The sequence below is a fragment of the Scyliorhinus canicula genome, chromosome 9 (assembly GCF_902713615.1).
Source record: "Scyliorhinus canicula chromosome 9, sScyCan1.1, whole genome shotgun sequence".
Lineage (NCBI taxonomy): Eukaryota > Metazoa > Chordata > Chondrichthyes > Carcharhiniformes > Scyliorhinidae > Scyliorhinus > Scyliorhinus canicula.
Genome location: NC_052154.1, coordinates 193,060,662 through 193,078,554, shown reverse-complemented (window position 1 = coordinate 193,078,554; position 17,893 = coordinate 193,060,662). Strand labels below are relative to the sequence as shown.

The window sequence follows — 17,893 nt, the reverse complement described above, 5'->3', positions numbered from 1 at the left end:
TGTGTTTCAATTCCTGCCAGCTGTGTGCGCACAAACTTTCTTCCGGTGCAATGTTAGTGCAGTTGTTAAGCCGTTGGTTTTAAGTGGGGTAATGATTGTGCACCAATAGCAAGAGAAAGGCCTGTCCTTATGTCTCTCCTTTCACAACCTCCACATGTCCCAAACTGCTCTACTACTCTGCAGCTATTCAAGTACCGTCGACGTGTAGTCACTGTCTTAATTTAACGAAATGCAGCAGCCAATGTGCAACAAGCTCCCACAAACAGCAGCGATAATGATCTGCTTTACTGACATTGATTTAAGGGATAAATATCGTCCAGAATACCACGGATAACTCCCCGTCACCCAAGTTTAAGCCGAAATTGTATGGCCAGTTTCTTTTTTCTTAATTTAGAGTGCCCAATTCATTTTTTCCAATTGAGGGGCAACTTAGTGTGGCCAATCCACCTACTCTGCACATCTTTGGGTTGTGGGGGTGAAACTCACGCAAAAACGGGAAGAATGTGCAAACTCCACATGGACAGAGACCCAGATCGAACCTGGGACCTTGGCACCGTGAGGCAGCAGTGCTAACCATGTGCCACCGTGCTGCCCATTACAACGGTTCCAACAACAATTTTGCAAACAACAATTTCCTGAGAATCCGTGCAAATGATTGGGGCCCAGGAAAAGCACAGAACATACACCGTCTTCCTTGAAGTCTCTCTTTAGTTTATTGATGTCATTTGGAAAAAAGATTAATCAGGCCAAGGTTTATGCACATTGTGAAAATGCAATTCAGAACATAACAGGAGAAGGAGTAGGCCATACATATTTAATCAATAACATCATGGCTGATCTTATAACTCATTTCCATTCTTCACCATATCCCAATAAAATATCCCTCCATTTCTTTAGTGTCCAAAAATCTATCAACCTTCCTCTTGAATGGACTCCATCAGTGAGCATCCATAGCTCATTGTGGGAGGGAATTTTCAATTCTACGTGGTGAAAGTTTTGTCTCTGTCCAAAATAAATTACCTTTTATTCTTAGGCAGCTATTCAGCCAGCTGAAAGATTTCAGCAGCTACCCTATCAAGCCCCACAAAGGTATGCAGAAGGACAGGTAGTATTGAGGCAGCAGGGTGGCTGCAGAAGGACTTTTGACAGGCTAGGAGAGTGGGCAATGAAGTGGCAGATGAAATACAATGTGGAAAAGTGTGAGGTTTTGCACTTTGACAGGAACAATAGAGGCATAGACTATTTTCTAACTGGGGAAATGCGGAGGAAATCAGAAGCACAAAGGGACTTGGGAGTCCTTGTTCAAGATTCTGTTAAGGTTAACGTGCAAATTCAGTTGGCAGTTCGGAAGGCAAATGCAATGTTAGCATTCATGTCGAGAGGGCTAGAATACCAGAGCAGGACTGTACTTCTGAGGCTGTATAAGGCTCTGGTCAGACCCGATTTGGAGTATTGTGAACAGTTTTGGGGCCCTTATCTCAGGAAGGGTGTGCTGGCCTTGGAAAGAACCCAGAGGAGGTTCACAAGAATGATCCCTGGAATGAAGAACTTGTCTAATGAGGAACGTTTGAGGACTCTGGGTCTGTACTTGTTGGAGTTTAGATGGATGAGGGGGGTTCTTATTGAAACTTAACATTATACTGAGAGGCCTGGATAGAGTGGACGTGGAGAAGATGTTTCCACTTGTAGGAAAAACTAGAACACAAGTGCACAGCCTCAGACTGAAGGGACGATCCTTTAAAATAGAGATGAGGAGGACTTTATTCAGCCAGACGGTAGTGAATCTGTGGAACACTTTGTTTCAGAAGGCTGCGGAGGCCAAATATCTGAGTGTCTTTAAGACAAAAATAGATAGGTTCTTGATTAATAAGAGGATCAGGGGTTATGGGGAGAAGGCAGGAGAATGGGGATGAGAAACATATCAGCCATGATTGAATGGCAGAGCAGACTCAGATGGGCCGAATGGCATAATTTTTCTTCCGTGTCGTTTGGTCTTATGGCCCTGTAGAAATGTTGTATGTTTCAAGGAGGAGGCAGTGAGGCTGGTCTAGTAAGTCAGAGACCCAGATTCGACTCGCAGTTTCCTGTTCACGAGGAGATGAGATTCTGCCTCAGGCCTATCCATGGCCAATTGGCTGTTAAATAACTGCAAGGTAACTATTCCTCCCTGGGTGGGTGCTCCTGGTCTGTTGAGCTGGGGAGGGGTAGGGTGGCATGGGCCGATGAGATGGCTACGGAATGGGGATTACGATCCCTGGAAAGAACAGCTGTAGGGGCCACCCTTTCACTTTCCAGGAAGCACTTGAACAAAGGCAGACTCATTTTTAAAACTGCAGTTAAGGAAACAGCTTCCGCCCTGTGTTAATTGATACCGGCAGAGCTATTGGAACTCCATTGATCTATCAATGAAAAGGCTTTTAACAGGCAATGGAATGTGAAATTCGATGTAAACAGTTGAAAACATTCAGCCTCCTGAGCATAAACACAGATTTATATCCTTCAATAGATAGTTTTTTGAAGAATAAAGGGATTAAGGGTTATGGTGTTTGGGCCGGAAAGTGGAGTTGAGTCCACAAAAGATCAGCCATGATCTAATTGAATGGCGGAGCAGGCTCGAGGGGCCAGATGGCCTACTCCTGCTCCTAGTTCTTATGTTCTTATAAACAGGCAATAACATTGATTGTGAGTAAACCACTTCAAAGGTTTCCACCACTTTACAGGGATTACTTTCACCTTCATCTTTCAACATGACATAGGTTTTTTAAAAAGGGATCAGCTGGGATCACAATCTCTTAATTATGGGAAAACTTTATATTATTAACATACCGAGTGACTGCGAACGGGCTTGAAGGTTGCAGATGGGAAGAGTGGCCAAAGGAACCCGCCCCATCCCAAGGAAGATCCCCCACCTCCAAACTCCAGGGCAGAGCAGAGTTCCATTTTCAATATGGGTATAAACTTGATATTGCAGAAGCCAGTGTCCCCTATAAAAAACATCGGGCGTTGTTGGTAAGTCATCCTGGGGCCTAACCTGTATTTTTAAAAAGCAGTTAGACTGTAACATGGGCAGGGTGGGTACAGAGGGGTACAGCTGGGGCTGGTTTAGCTCACCAGGCTAAATCGCTGGCTTTTAAAGCAGACCAGCAGCACGGTTCGATTCCCGTACCAGCCTCCCCGGACAGGCGCCGGAATGTGGCGACTAGGGGCTTTTCACAGTAACTTCATTGAAGCCTACTCGTGACAAGCGATTTTCATTTTCGAGGGATATGGGCCAAGTGGGACTAGCTTAGTGATAGAAACCTGGCAGTCTGGACGAGCTGGGCCAAAGGGCCCGTTTCCATGCTGTAAACATCTATGGCTCCCATGAAGGACCCCCCTCTACACCCTGGTGGCAATTGTTGGGCGGGTACTTACCGCCTTGCCACCCCTTGGACTGCAAGCCGCCAGGTCCACCTTCCTCAATACTTGCACCAAATCACGCCAGCGGGACTCTGGGGAGGGGAGCAACCCAGCTGGCTTGTGAATGGTGTCCCCTGCTAATCAATGGCATGTACAGTAGCTCCAATCAGCTATTTGCTTGGTCCTGCTGGGTTGGGATGCCCAAATGGGAAGTCGGAGAAACCCGCTATGGCCGTCGGGGTGAGCAAGTGAATCCCGCTTCCAGCGGGCGGACCAGGAGAATCCCGGCGCACTGATTCGATGGTGCTGCGTTGCCATGGTGACATACCGACTTTGCGTGCTGATCTTTTCCTGCGCTACGAGTAGTCTGAGCGATTCTTAACCCGATCTGCCTTTGGGCCGCCCCACCTGATCCAAAAAGCAGCAGGATCATGATCCAGCAGGGGTGCAGTCCCAAGGTTACCGGTTTTGAGACACGACCAATGTAACAACACCAAATGCCCCTGCATTAGAACACTTAGTAGCCTCTCACCTTTGGAACATTATCCTGCTTTTCTCGCCTTCCTACCAGCATGCATAATTTCACATTTGACCACATCAAACTTCATGTGTATACACAAACTCACCTGCCTATATTTCTCTACAGTCTTCTCTTGGCTTACCTTCTCACCTGGCTTTGTATCGTCAAACAGCTCGGAGAGGTTACATTCACCACCTGAGTCAATGATACAGACTGGCGGGCAGCACGGTGGCCTAGTGGTTAGCACAACCGCCTCACGGCGCTGAGGTCCCAGGTTCGATCCCGGGTCTGGGTCACTGTCCATGTGGAGTTTGCACATTCTCCCCGTGTCTGCGTGGGTTTCGCCCCCACAACCCAAAAATGTGCAAAGTAGGTGGATTGGCCACGCTAAATTGCCCCTTAATTGGAAAAAAATAATTGGCTAATCTAAATTTATAAAAAAAAAAAAATACAGACTGGCGGGCAGCACGGTGGCCTAGTGGTTAGCACAACCGCCTCACGGCGCTGAGGTCCCAGGTTCGATCCCGGGTCTGGGTCACTGTTTAGACGGGCAGCATGGTCGGCACGGGCTTGGAGGGCCGAATGGCCTGTTCCTGTGCTGTTCTTTTCTTTGTTCTAATGTGCAAACTCCACAAGGGCAGTGACCCGGATGGAACTCACCGTGCCGCCCTGCAGTAATTATTCATTAATAGCAATTTATTTTGAGGAGTATTCTGAGACATGCTGGAGAATCAAATATTTCTCTGCTGTTATTGGGAGTCTGTAGCTACAGAAGGTTCAAACTGCCTTAATATCATTTATTGAAAAGCTCTAAACTGTTTACTGGCCACGTAGCAGTGGACAGCTGTAGCGTTTGCACATGGGATCAGAGGCCCTCAGTGTTAGAAATGACCCAGCAAGTCAGATTATTGATTTGTTTGTAATGACTGAATTAAATTTGCATGTCAAGCCCATGCAAATAAAAGCACTAGATTTTTACCACCAGGACCACAAGTTAACTTATTTTTGAAAATCACTGAAATTGGAGGAAAAAAACTATCAGAAACAGTTTAAAAGTACAGTGGCTGTTTATTTTTACTTGTATTAATTAAACATGAAGTTATGTTTGTATTTATAATTCCAGAAAAATATTGGTCTTGAGTTCAAATCTGTTTTTGATGTAAATCCTCAAACCTGCACTCATATATTTTTTCTCTCTCAAAGCATAGGGGAGGTTAAAAAAACACAAACCAGGGTTTCCAACTTTTTATATCGTTTAAATTGATATATTAACTTTCTGTCCCCATCTCTTAAAATTAATAAAGATGTAGTAAACTGCCTAAATATACTGGAACAGTATAAATTAGTACCATCTTCTGACTTGTTTTTATTTTTATTCTTTGTTGACTAGTCGTATGCAGTGAATAAATCATGTGCTTGGCAGTTCTGCATAAGGTCTACTTGTCTTTCATTATATTTACTTTCTATATTTACTTTTCTTCTCAGGGAAAGGCACAAATGAAAAGTGGAGCTTGTTCAAGGAACAAATACTGCGTGTCCTTGATAGGTATGTCCCTGTCAGGCAGGAAGGAAATGGCCGTGTGAGGGAACCATAGTTCACAAAAGAGGTTGTCTTGTCAAGAGGAAAAAGGAAGAGTATGTAAGGATGAGAAAACAAGGTTCAGTTGGGTCGCTTGAGGGTTACAAGGTAGCAAGGAATGAGCTAAAAAAAACAGGGCTTAGGAGGGGGCATGAGAAGTCCTTGGCGGGTCGGATCAAGGAAAACCCCAAGGCTTTTTACTCTTATATGAGAAATAAAAGAATGACCAGGGTGAGGGTAGGGCCGGTCAAAGACAGTAGTGGGAACTTGTGCATGGAGTCAGAAGAAATAGGAGAGACGTTGAATGAATACTTTTCATCAGTGTTCACCAAGGAGAGAGGCCATGTTTTTGAGGATGAGAGTGTGATACAGGCGGGTAGGCTGGAGGAGGTAGATGTTTTGAGGAAGGATGTATTAGCAATTTTGAAAAACCTGAGGGTCGACAAGTCCCCTGGGCCAGATGGGATATATCCAAGGATTCTTTGGGAGGCAAGGGATGAGATTGCAGAACCTTTGGCTTTGATCTTTGGGTCCTCACTGTCCACGGGGATAGTGCCAGAGGACTGGAGAGTGGCAAATGTTGTTCCTCTGTTCAAGAAAGGGAATAGGAATGACCCTGGTAATTATAGGCCAGTTAATCTTACTTCAGTGATCGGTAAGTTAATGGAAAAGGTCCTGAAGGATAGGATTTATGACCATTTGGAAAGATGCAGCTTAATCCGGGATTTGTGAAGGGTAAGTCTTGCCTCACAAATTTGATTGAATTCTTTGAGGAGAGAACTAAGTGTGTAGATGAAGGTAGAGCAGTTGATGTCTTATACATGGATTTCAGTAAGACATTTGATAAGGTTCCCCATGGTCGGCTCATGAAGAAAGTAAGGAGGTGTGGGATGGAGGGAAATTTGGCCAATTGGATAAGTAACTGGCTATCACATAGAAGACAGAGGGTGGTGGTGGATGGAAAATGTTCAGACTGGAGACCAGTTATCGGTGGTGTACCACAGGGATCAGTGCTGGGTCCTCTGCTATTTGTGATTTTTATCAATGACTTGGAGGAGGGGGCTGATAACACCAAGATTGGTGGAGTAGTGGATGAGGTGGAGGGCTGTTGTAGGCTGCAAAGAGACATTGATAGGATGCAGAGCTAGGCCGAAAAATGGCAGATAGAGTTTAACCCTGATAAGTGCAGGTTGATTCATTTTGGTAGAAAAAATTTGAATGCGGATTACAGGGTCAATGGCAGGGTTCTGAGGAATATGGAGGAACAGAGAGATCTTGGGGTTCATGTCCACGGATCTCTGAAGGTTGTCACTCAAGTGGATAGAGCCGTGAAGAAGGCTTATAGTGGGTTAGCGTTTATTAACAGGGGGCTTGAGTTTAAGAGCCGTGGGGTTATGCTGCAACTATACATGACCCTGGTGAGACCACGTTTGGAGTATTGTCTGCAGTTCTGGTCACCTCACTATAGGAAGGATGTGGAAGCATAGGAAAGGGTGCAAAGGAGATTTACCAGGATGCTGCCTGGTTTGCAGGATAGGTCTTATGAGAAAAGGTTGAGGGAGCTAAGGCTTTTCTCTTTGGAGCGGAGGAGGATGAGAGGCGACTTAATAGAGGTTTATAAGATGATGAGGGGGATAGAGTGGACATTCAGAGACTATTTGCTCGGGTGAATGTAGCTGTTCCAAGGAGGCATAACCATAAGATTCAGGGTAGGAGATATAGGTGGGATGTCCGAGGTAGGTTCTTTACTCAGAGAGTGGTTAGGGTGTGGAGTGGACTGCCTGCTGTGATCGTGGAGTCGGACACTTTCGGAACTTTCAAGCAGTTATTGGATAGGCACATGGAGCACACCAGAGTGACAGGGAGTGGGATAGCTTGATCTTGGTTTCCGACAATGCTCGGCACAACATCGAGGGCCGAAGGGCCTGTTCTGTGCTGTACTGTTCTATGTTCTATGAATAAATTCACTTTATATTACTACCCTGTGTTGGCATCATATCATGATCGTCGTTCCTCTAACGATATGGCTTTTTTTTAAAGTAAAGGTTTGCTTTGTAACAGCACTACCTCCAGCCCTAAAACATGGTAATGTTTTTCAAAGAAGTGTTGGTAAAGCACTCGTACAAAAGGAAAGTGCTGTGGATGCTGGAAATCTGAGATAAGATAAAACAGAAAATGCTGGGAATAAAATACTTGGCAGACCTGGCAGCGTCCACAGAAAAAGGAACCAAGTTAATATTTTGGGTATGTGACCCTTCATCGAAATTGCCACGGTCACAGACTTGAAATGTTGGGCTTGATTTATCAATCCAGGACCGGGACCTGACGTCCAGATAATTGACCCACGTAGTGCAAACTTCGAATGTGAATATCCTAATTGGACCAGCGGCAAACTTGGCGCCCAATTATCAGGAGGTAACTGCCTGGAGAGTGTGAGCTGCGGGATGGCAGCCACCATGGACCTGCCAGGTGTATTGCAGAAGAGCAAAGGCAGCATGTCGGAAGGCCACCGCATACAAAAGTGGCCATGGAGAGCTGATAGGATAGTCTGAGAAGATAGTGGCAATGTCACTGGACTAGCAATCCAGAGATCCTGGCTAATCCTTTGAGACATGTGTTCAAGACCCCAACATGGCAACTGTTGCCATTTTGTTTAAAACCTGGAATTGAAAGCTCATCTCATGGAAATAGCAATGATTGTTGTTGAAACCCCTCTGGTTCACTCGTGCCCTTTACAGAACAAAATCTGCCATTCTCACCTGGTCTTGCCAACATGTGACTCACAACATTGTGGTTGGCTATTAGCTACCTTCTGAAATGGCCAAGCAAGCTATTCAATTTTTTTTTCCAATTCAGGGGCAATTTAGCATAGCCATTCCACCCAATCTGCACATCTTTGGGTTGTGGGGGTGAGACCCACGCAGACAGGGGGAGAATGTGCAAACTCCACACCGTCAGTGACCCGGGGCCAGGATCAAACCCTGGTCCTCAGCGCCGTGAGGCAGCAGTGCTAACCAATACGCCATCGTGTTGCCCTTAAGTCACTCAATTTTAGAAAATCAAGTAGTAAAAAGAAGTAAAACCAGATGCACTACCTGGCGTCAATTTAAAAAAATTTTTTTTTAATGAATTTAGATTACCCAATTATTTTTTCCAATTAAGGGGCAATTTAGCGTGGCCAATCCACCCACCCTGCACATTTTTGGGCCGTGGGGGTGAAACCCACGCAGACACGGGGAGAATGTGCAAACTCCACGCGGACAGTGACCCAGAGCCGGGATCGAACCTGAGACCTCAGCGCCGTGAGGCAGCTGTGCTAACCACTAGGCCACCGTGCTGCCCCCCGGCGTCAATTTAAGCACCAGAATTGTCGACAGCGCACCCAGCCCTGTCGACCGTGCCAAATCCTCCCTTCTAATATAGAAGCAAAATACTGTGGATGCTGGCAATGAGGAACAGAAGATGTTGGAAATACTCAACCGGTCTTCAACGTTAACTCGCCTCTCTCCAAAGATGGTGCCAGGCAGCTGAGTTTTTTTCAGCCTTTTCTGCTTGGTTCCTCATTTCTAACCTCTGGGGACTGGTGACAGAATTAAGAGGGCCGTTCCATAGGTTTGTCCTGCCTCTGCGTGTCATGGTCACACTAATGGAATTGTACCATGCAACCAGTGTCTCAGGTGCCAACATCAGCATCCCAAATTATGTCCTGCTCTACCGGTAGGGCAGACCCAGGAGAGGGTCTGGCACAGAGGTAGGTGGTGAGGGAAATATCTACTAGAACTTTTCCCTACCAATAAACCTGTGGCTGATACATCTGTCCATGGCAGTCCAGACAGGAGTAACCACCACACAGTACTTGTGAAGACAAAGTCACATTCTCACATTGAGGATCCCCCCACCCACCCCCATTGTACGGTGTGATGCTATCATTGTGCTATATGGGATACATTTTAAACAGATCTACCAGCTGAAAACTGGAATTCCATGAGGCGCTCTGGGCCACCAGCAGCAGCAGAATTGTATTCGACCACAATCTGTAAGCCCATGGCCCGGCATATTCCCCACTCTACCATTACCAAGTAGGGAATCAACCCCAGTTCAATGACGGTGCAGGAGGGAGTACTGGTAGCAGAACCAAGCGCACCTAAAAAATGAAGTGCCAATCTGGTGAGACAGCAACACAGGAGTACTTGCATGTCAAACAACGGAAGCAGCAAGTGATGGGCAGAACTAAGCCATTCTCCAACCGATGAATCAAATCTAAGCTTTGCAGTTCTGTCACATCCAGTCATGAATGATGGTGAACTATTAAACAATCAGCCGGTAGCGGAAACTGCACAATTATCCCCATCCTCTATGATGGGTCGTCCAGCGCATCAGTGCAAAAGATGATTTGCAATTCCTCGTATACTGAAGTAGTTTGTGCCAATATGTAAGATCTGCACAACATTCAGGTTTGGCAAGTAATATTTGCAAGTGCCAGGCAATGATCATCTAACCATTTCACCTTAGCATTATATGGTATTACCATCACTGAATCCCCCACTATTAACATCCTGGGGGTTACCGCAACAGATCTAAGCTCTGTAGCCCTGCCACATCCAGCTGTGAATGGTGGTGGACAATGAAACAACTCACTGGAACAGGAGGCTCCACAAATATACCAATCTCGGTCTCCTCCGGATGTCCCCAGCATCATAGATGTCGGTCTCCAACCAATACGATTCATGCCACGTGATATGAAGAAACGCCTGAAGGCACTGGATGGGCACAAGCTATGGGCCCTGACAATATCCCAGCAATAGTACTGAAGACTTGTGCTCCAGAACTTACCGCACCCCTAGCCACGTTGCTCCAGTACAGCTACAACACTGGCAATATGGACATTTGCCCAGGTGAGTCCTGTACACAAGAAACAGGACACATCCAATTACTTCCTTATCAGTCCACTCTCCATCATCAGCAAAGTGATGTGAGGAGTCATCAACAGCGCTATCAAGCAGCACTTACTCAGCAATAACCTGCTCACGGACGCTCAGTTTGGGTTCTGCCAGGGTCATTCAGCTCCTGACCTCATTGCAGCCTTGGTTCAAACATGGACAAAAGTGCTGAATTCCAGAGGTGAGGTGAGAGTGACTGCCCTTGACATCAAGGCAGCATTTGACTGAGTTTGACATCAAGGAGCCCGAGCTAAACTGGAGTTGATGGGTATCGGGGGGAAAACTCTCAGTTGGTTGGAGTCATACCCGGCACAAAGGAAGATGGTTGTGGTGGTTGGAAGTCAATCATTTCAGCTCCAGGACATCATTGCTGGAGTTCCTCAGGAGAGTGTCCTAGACCCAATCATCTTCAGCTGCTTCATCAATGACCTCCCTTCCATCATAAGGTCAGAAGTGGGGATGTTTGCAGACAACTGCACAATGTTCATCATTAGTGACTTCTCAGATACTGAAGTAGTCCATGTCCAAATGCAGCAAGACCTGGACAATATCCAGGCTTGGGGCTGACAAGTGGTTAGTTACATTCGCCCCACACAAGTGCCAGGCAATGACCATCTCCTACAAGAGAGGATCTAACGACCACGCCTTGACATTCAATGGCATTACCATCGCTGAGCCCTCCACAACGTCCTGGGGGTTACCATTGATCAGAAACTAAACTGGAGTAGCCACATTAATACTGTGGCTACCAGGGCAGGTCAAAGGCTAGGAATCCTATGGCGAGTAACTCACTCCCTGATCCCCAAAAACCTGTCCACCATCTACAAGGCACAAGTCAGGAGTGTGATGGAATATTCTCCACTTGCCTGGATGAGTGCAGCTCCAACAACACTCGAGAAACACACCATCCAGGACAAAGCAGTCCGCTTGATTGCCCCTCCTTCCACAAACATTCGAACCCTCCACCACCGATGAACAGCGGCAGCCGTGTGTACTATCTACAAGTTGTATGACAATAACTCACCAAGGTTCCTTAGACAGCACCTTCCCAACCCACGACCACTACCACCTAGAAGGACAAGAGCAGCAGATACCTGGGAACCCCAGCGCTTAGATGTTTCCCACCAAGTCACTCACCAGCCTGACTTGGAAATATATTGCCGCTCCTTCAGTGTCGCTGGGGCAACATTCTGAAACTCCGTCGCTAATAGCACAGTGAGTGTACCTACACCTCAAGGACTGCAGCGGTTCAAGAAGGCAACTCACCACTTTCTGAAGGGCAATTAGGGTGGGCAATAAATGCTGGCCTAACCAGCAAAGCCTACAACCCATAAATGGATTTTTTTAAAGCACAAGTCAGGAGTGTGATGGAACACTCTCCACTTGCCTGGATGACTGCAGCTTCAACAACACTCAACAAATTCAACATCATCCAGGACAAACCATTCTATGGCGTGAGCAACCCACAAACATTCACTCACTCTACCACAGTGGCAGTAATGTGTAATATATACAAGATGCATGACAGCAACTCAGCAAGAGTCAACAACTTCCAATTCCGCAACCTTTACCACCTTGGTGACCTTCCCTCCCAGATTTTATAGGACCATCCTATCTTTGAGGCTTTAGTCCCATGTCCCAGGTTGTCGGCTGCAGGGAAGCTGACACATCTTAGATCATTGATATTTGCACGCTCCCCTCTTCTCCCGATGGCCGGGCATCACAGGTTTTTCAGCAACCCCACTACCTCACTGGTTAGCTGAGTTCTGTATAAAAGACAGACAGAAAGCACACTCAATAAGCTTTGTGCAGGTGAAGGAGACACATCCTGAGTGAGTGAGACGCATCCAGAGTGGGAATTGGGACTTGGTAATTTGGTGCAGTGAGGTAATTTGGTGCAGAGTGGGAGAAGGTGCTTTTTCCCTACCGTTTTGATCTCTTTCTTCTGGCCTGTAACTTTTAATCAGCAGGGAGAGAACCAGAGAGCATCCTGGGAAGTTAAGTGATTTTTATTACCTTTTCAAATTGTGTGTGGGAGGGGGAACTGTAAGTGACATCACAGTAAAGCTGTGATATGATTGGCTGGTTGGGAATCTGTTAAATTGAAAAAAATATAATATTGCAAAAGAAATCTAATTGATTAACTAGATAGTGGAGTCACTAAACCTGAGGGCAGAGATCGGTATTTAGCATTTAATTTTACAGTAAAAATCATTTAGCGTCAGGGCCACATAGTTAATTGTAACACAATCTAATAATAATTTAATGTTTATTTTAAATTAATGAATTTGTGCATAAATGTCACTCAGCGGGGTGCAGTGCTTAAACTGTGAGATGTGGCAGATCTGTGACGCTTCCAGTGTTCCGTTCGACTACATCTGCAGCAAGTGTCACCAATGGCAGCTCCTCATAGACCGCGTGATTCGGTTGGAGCAGCAATTGGATGCACTTAGGAGCATGCAGGTGGCGGAAAGCGTCATAGATAGGAGTTATAGAGATCTGGTCACACCCATGGTGCAGGCAGAGATGGTTGACCACCAGAAGGGGCAGGCAGTCAGTGCAGGAATCCCCATGTGGTTGTCCCCGTCTCTAACAGATATACCGCTTTAGATATTGTAGGAAGTCTTACAACACCAGGTTAAAGTCCAACATGTTTGTTTCGGAGCTTTCACTAGCTTTCGGAGCACTGCTCCTTCCTCAGGTGAATGAAGAGGAATATTCCAGAAACATATACAGTATATGGAAAAATTCAAAGATGCCAGACAATGCTTAGAATGCGAGCATTTGCAGGTAATTGAATCTTTACAGATCCAGAGATAGGGGTAACCCCAGGTTAAAGAGGTGTGAATTGTCTCAAGACAGGACAGTTGGTAGGATTTTGCAAGCCCAGGCCAGATGGCGGGGGATGAATGTAATGCGACATGAATCCCAGGTCCCGGTTGAGGCCGCACTCATGTGTGCGGAACATGGCTATAAGTATCTGCTCGACAATTCTGCGTTGTCGTGCGTCCTGAAGACCACCTTGGAGAACGCTTACTCGGAATTCAGAGGCTGAATGCCCTTGGCTGCTGAAGTGTTCCCCGACTGGAAGGGAACATTCCTGCCTGGTGATTGTCACACGATGTCCGTTCATTCGTTGTCACAGCATCTACATGGTCTCGCCAATGTACCACGCTTCGGGACACCCTTTCCTGCAGCGTATGAGGTAGACAACGTTGGCCGAGTCGCACGAGTATGTACCGCAAAATATTCAATCGAGTAAGTCTTTTTCTTGGTTGTGAAGGGATTTGCAGATACAGGGTGGGGTTTACCGACCAACCCCGCCACGTCTTTTTCGGCGGTGGAGATGGCCCGCCAGCGGGATTTCCAGGTCGTGCCGTTGTCAACGGGAAAGCCATGCGTCGGCGTGGGACTAGAAATCCCGTCAGCTTTAAATTCCGCCCACAATGGTAAAAAGAGAAAATAGGGGCGGAGGAGGTTATTAGGCCGTTCGAGTCTGCTCCACCAATCAATAGGATCACAGCTGATCAACCAACTCAATAACCTGTTCCACCATATCCTGGGATCCCTTTAGGCCCAAGTGCTATATCTAACTCCCACCTGAAAACATACATTGTTTTGTCCGCAACTACTTTCTCTGGTAGAGCATTCCACACTCTCTGGTGAAGGAATTTCTCCTCATCTCTGTCCTAAATTTTCTACCCCATATCCTCAGACTGTGACCCCTGGTTCTGGACACACCCACCATCGGGAACGTCCTTCCTGCATCTACCCTGTCTAGTCCTGATGTGGAGATGCCGGCGTCGGACTGGGGTGAGCACAGACAGAAGTCTTACAACGCCAGGTTACAGTCCAACAGGTTTGTTTCAAGCACTAGCTTTCGGAGCGCAGCTCCTTCCTCGGGTGAATGAATCGGAGGAAGGAGCAGTGCTCCGAAAGCTAGTGATTTGAAACAAACCTGTTGGACTTTAACCTGGTGTTGTAAGACTTCTTACTGTCTAGTCCTGTTAGAGTTTTATTGGTTTCTATGAGATTCTCCCCATTTTTCTGTACTCCAGTGAATCTGATCCTGACCATCCCTATCTCTCCTCATTCTCCAGGCCCACTGCAGTGAATGGAGTTTTGGCTGAGAGACAGATTTCCCGTTCTTACTGGCAGTGTGATGATCTTTGCTTGGTTAAATCAATATTGATGTGGAGATGCCGGCGTTGAACTGGAGTGGGCACAGTAAGAAGTCTTACAACAACAGGATAAAGTGCAACAGATTTGTTTCGAATCACAATCTTTTGGAGCATAGCTCCTTCCTCAGCTGAGCTTTGATGAAGGAGCTGTGCTCCGAAAGCTAGTGATTCGAAACAGACCTGTTGGACTTTAACCTGGTGTGGTGAGACTTCTTACTAAATTAATATTGTTAAGGTAGTGTTTCTTCAAAAAACATGCAGACTTTGTACTAAATCAATTTATTTACGCTATGCTATAAATTCTGAATTCTTAAGTATGCCAAAAGAGCTAAGTATTAGATCAAATAACTGCAATACCCAGAACTACTGAAAACCATGACCGTCTCCAACCCTCTCGACTAACTCCAAGAGCACGTGGACCACCGTGCCGGTTGTGAGATGTGCTCTTTCTCCATCTAGTGGCTGGATGCTGTAATTACACACTATTCTACATGATGATTCACATATACATCATAGAATAGAATCATAGAATTTACAGTGCAGAAGGAGGCCATTCAGCCCGTTGAGTCTGCTCCAGCCATTAGAAAGAGCACCCTACTTGAGCCCACGCTTCCACCCCATCCCAGTAACCCAGTAACCCCACCTAATCTTTTGGACACTAAGGGACAATTTAGCATGGCCAATCCACGTCCCCTGCACTGTGGGAGGAAACCGGAGCACCTGGAGGAAACCCACGCACACACGGGGAGAACGTGCAGATTCCGCACAGACAATCACCCGAGGCTAGAATTGAACCCGGGACCCTGGAGCTGTGAGACAGCAGTGCTAACCACTGTGCCACCGTGCAGCCCCTACAACCTTTATCATTGTCACAAGTAAGGTTACATTAATACCGCAATGAGGTTACTGTGAAAATCCTCTAGTCGCCATATTGGGTGGCGGTATACATAGGGAGAATTCAGAATGTCCAATTCACCTACCAAGCACGTCTTTCGGGACTTGTGGGAGGAAACCGGAGCACCCGGAGGAAACCCACGCAGACACAGGGGAGAACGTGCAGACTCCTCACAGACAGTGACCCAAGCCGGGAATCGAACCTGGGACCCTGTCGCTGTGAAGCAACAGTGCTAACCACTGTGCTACCGTGCTGCATGCAAGATGATATGTTAGATATCATTACAGGCAACAATGGTGGGGCGAACTCAGATTGGAGAATCCTGGCCATATGTCAGACCTGCCACCCAGGAATTAGACTGGTAAACCTTTGCTGATTCCTGTTAATGTTCCGTGTCCATTGACCCTTCTATAGTTCTGATACTGTCAGACCGGCTGCGTTCACCCTGCATTTTCTTACTCTCATTTTAGATTTCCAGCACCTGCAGTATTTTGCTTTAACAGGCAGCTGCAGTTACTTTGTTATCCAATATGCATGTCAAATAGGTCACATTACAATGGCACAGTAAACCAAACTGGAAGTATCCATTCATTGGTATCAGATATGTGGGCAGTAAAGCCCAGTAAACTCACGGTAGCATGGTGGTTAGCATCAATGCTTCACAGCTCCAGGGTCCCAGGTTCGATTCCTGGCTGGGTCACTGTCTGTGTGGAGTCTGCACGTCCTCCCCGTGTGTGCGTGGGTTTCCTCCGGTTGCTCCGGTTTCCTCCCACAATCCAAAAGATGTGCGGGTTAGGTGGATTGGCTATGCTAAATTGCCCATAGTGTAAGGTTAATGGGGGGATTGTTGGGTTACGGGTATACGGGTTACGTGGGTTTAAGTAGGGTGATCATTGCTCGGCACAACATCGAGGGCCGAAGGGCCTGTTCTGTGCTGTACTGTTCTATGTTCTATGAAGCCTCCTGGTTTTCTGTTCCTCTGGGAAAGTAAAACTTCAGTTAACAGTGCACGCAACTGTGTAAACATGACACTAAATTGTCACGGGCTGGGCGCTTGACCGTTCTTCAGCCAGGAGAGGTGCATTACAAGGCGTGAAGGAAATGTTTTTCTGAGAAGGGAAGAAATTTACAATAACTGTGTTTTTGGTCAGAAATCATTGTCACTTGTTAAGCTTGAAAGGGATAAAGATACAGTGCTTGTTCCCACAGTGTGGATACGATTACACATCAATTGTGCATGAATGCACATTGGCTCTTGCTGTTTGTTATGTTACCCACCACAAGGTGAAAGGATAGATGTGAACTCTATAAGGAACACCATACAGTGAATTATTGAACAAGTGGAGATAAAATCTTTACCTGCCGATGTTATTAAAAAGACACAAATGAAATGGGGTATGCATTTCATCGCCAACTTTAGTCAGTTGTAGTCTGATGGTAAATACCTGACAGTAGATAGAGCACTGCTAGCAGCTTCAAATATGTGTACCACTTTACGTCTGTCACAGAATTAATTTGTTTGTAGGACCGAGGCAATGGGTAGTAATGTGCACATATATATTTGTTGCACCTTAGTTACTTAGTTTGGGCAGCAGGGTAGCATGGTGGTTAGCATAAATGCTTCACAGCTCCAGGGTCCCAGGTTCGATTCCCGGCTGGGTCACTGTCTGTGTGGAGTCTGCACGTCCTCCCCCTGTGTGCGTGGGTTTCCTCCGGGTGCTCCGGTTTCCTCCCACAGTCCAAAGATGTGCGGGTTAGGTGGATTGGCCATGTTAAATTGCCCGTAGTGTCCTAATAAAAAAAAATGTAAGGTTAAGGGGGGGGGGGTTGTTGGGTTACGGGTATAGGTTGTAGGGTGGATATGTGGGTTTGAGTAGGGTGATCATGGCTCGGCACAACATTGAGGGCCGAAGGGCCTGTTCTGTGCTGTACTGTTCTATATCTATATCTACCCTGTGCTTTTACCTTTATGTTCCTAACATTTCAATTGCTAAATTTTCAACGTTTTATAAATTTGCTGTTGCTTTTACGAAAGTTGCTTTTCTTTCAATTTGCTTTGTCTCAATACTTTTGAAGGGGTTTTGTTCTCCCCGTGTCTGCGTGGGTTTCCTCCGGGTGCTCCGGTTTCCTCCCACAAGTCCCGAAAGACGTGCTGTCTGGTAAATTGGACATTCTGAATTCTCCCTCTGTGTACCCGAACAGGCGCCGGAATGTGGCGACTAGGGGCTTTTCACAGTAACTTCATTGCAGTGTTAATGTAAGCCTACTTGTGACAATAATAAAGATTATTATTATATCATTTTAAACAATTCTTTGCTGATAATCCTCAACAATTTCATGTGGACAATTATCGACATTGACTGGGCCTCTGACTGAAAA

At 46.3% G+C, this 17,893-nt stretch overlaps 1 long non-coding RNA gene across 1 annotated transcript; it reads left to right on the top strand.

Moving 5' to 3' along the window:
• Positions 1-3,233: 3,233 nt before the first annotated feature.
• LOC119971983 lies at positions 3,234-5,349 on the top strand. The gene is made up of 2 exons (XR_005461959.1): positions 3,234-4,186; positions 4,429-5,349. It is a non-coding gene; the product is annotated as an uncharacterized LOC119971983 (long non-coding RNA).
• Positions 5,350-17,893: the final 12,544 nt, after the last annotated feature.